Here is a 2,265-nt window from a genome sequence, read left to right as displayed (position 1 = left end):
GGGCGTGATAGTCGCACATGCGCAGTTAACACCGTGGGTGAAGGAGTCTCTTGATGCTTGAATGAACTTTTACAACCAGTGACTTGGATTATTTTTTTCATTGATGTTTTGGATGTTGTTTGCAGCTCAGTTCAATATACAGTTTGTTGAATTTCTTTCCTTTATTCTTGATATTTTTCTGTCTTTACAATGTAGCTTTTCTTTTGTTTTTAGGTATTTTTAACTAATTCTTCGTTTCTATTAAAAGTTCTTTAAATGTAGTCAAATATAAATTATTCTAATTATATATTTTATTGCAAATACTAAAAGTTTGACATGAATCATTTGTTATTTTAGCAACTTGCCAGATTAGATTACATTACATTACATTACATTACATTAAATGACATTACATTGATTTTAATAATCCCAAAATGGGGAAATTCCTTTTGTCTGTGGCAGCAAAAAAAAGACATCCAAAAGAGCAAAAGTGAGTTTCTACATTTTTGGGGTTTTGTTTATTTGTTTGTTTGTTTTGTTGTTGTTTTTGTTAATGTATCATTTAATGTTTGCATCTAGCCAACATTGAGCTAAAGTTCTGATGGTCATTGGTGTGCTCGTCTCTAAATTTTGTGTCAGAGTGAGGGGTCCTTCCCTTTTGTGCACATCTGAGTTTTCAGGTCGTCTTTGGTTGACGTCATGGAGCTTTGACGACACACGGTCACGGGCTTCCACAATACCGCTGCTTCAGATTAGATTCGTTTACGTCCTTATGTGCCGGAAAACATGTAAAGAAATATCATTTAATGAAGGAAATGGGTATAATCTTGTAGACTAACCTTCTAGACATGTAGCTCACATTTTTGCTTTTTATTAGTCACTTAAGTTACAAGTCACTTTGTTTTGGTCTTGTTTACATACTTCCACCGCCATTGGCACCAGTCTTCCTCCCGTTTTGGGCCACTCAAGGTTCTTAAATTTGTCAGAAGGGCCGACCAGGAGCAGATCTGTGTTATGTTTTGATAATCCACTTTATGAAATTTCATGGAGTCTGGAAAAAAACCTGCTTTAACTTTGATTAAAAAAAAATTGGTAGATATACATTAAACAGAACAGTTAAGAGCTTTTATTTCAAAACTGACTTTTTTTCTAATTTTACCACCAATTACACCAATGGGTTGATGATGTTCTTCAGGTAAAAAGGCAGAGAGAAATGCTGCATTGGTGTGCAGTTGGAATGATCGGAAAAATGACTGTCCGACTTGAAAAACAAACATGTACATAAGCAAAACAGCAAAATCTTCCAACACGACATGTATGCAGAAATGCCTTTTTGCACTTAAATATGTATTTGTGGTCAATTTATTTGTAGAGCACTATCCATGGGGGGACACCATCTTTGCAGAGAAAATAAACTCTAATAAGCATCATCAATGTGATTTATGCCTGTTTGGCGGGCTAGATTAAATAGTTTAACGGGCGCATATCGCCCCCAGGTAGTAGTTTGCCCACCCCTGCTGTAAACTGTTGATGTGTAACTGTTTTGCCGGTTGGTCATGTACCCTTTTCCTGGTAGAAATATAACAGAAGTGACACAATTTACATATTTATGGTCTGCTGTATTGTTTTTTGCTTATTTTTTGTTTTTACCCCAAAAAATGATTCAACCAGTTTTTTTTCTAATGCTGCAAGTCATTTGTAAATGTTTTTTACATTCTAGTATTATTTAATTTCATAATTTTATTCTTGCCTCGATCTTTTTATATGTTTAATTGTTTAAAGTGCATCTGTGCATGAAAGGTGTAGAAAAGGGAAGCTTTCTGGTGCTGGTTTACGTGCACTTGGTTTAAAAAATAAAAAAATAAAAATCTTCACGGAGGGGTGCATTGTTGGAAGAAAAAATAATCCAGACTCACTGTGTGCTGCTGCAGCGCCTCCGTGTGGAAGACTTTAAAAGCTACATGGAAACTGATGAGACAAGGAACGCCTGTGTGTGAAGCATAGAGAGCTGTTTTCTGTTGGAACCAATGACGGTATATATACTGAACTCTGTCACTGGCTGGAACTGAAACATTCTGTTGCTCCAAAAAGCAAAGGAAATCATTTCAGAATTATTAATGATATTTCATCATGCGAGGAGCTATTATGCTTACTTTTTGGTTTTCATAAAAACGACAGTACTTCCTGTGAAATGAATATAGAAACAATAGATTATTTGTTTCACAAATGCATGTCAATAAATTTTGGGGGGATTTTTACTGTTGGTGTTGCACAAAAAGTCCTGTT

This window comes from Oryzias latipes, chromosome 23 (genome assembly GCF_053564925.1).
Source record: "Oryzias latipes strain Hd-rR chromosome 23, Olatipes_Hd-rR_3.1".
NCBI classification, from domain to species: domain Eukaryota; kingdom Metazoa; phylum Chordata; class Actinopteri; order Beloniformes; family Adrianichthyidae; genus Oryzias; species Oryzias latipes.
Note: the sequence above shows the minus strand (reverse complement) of the source record.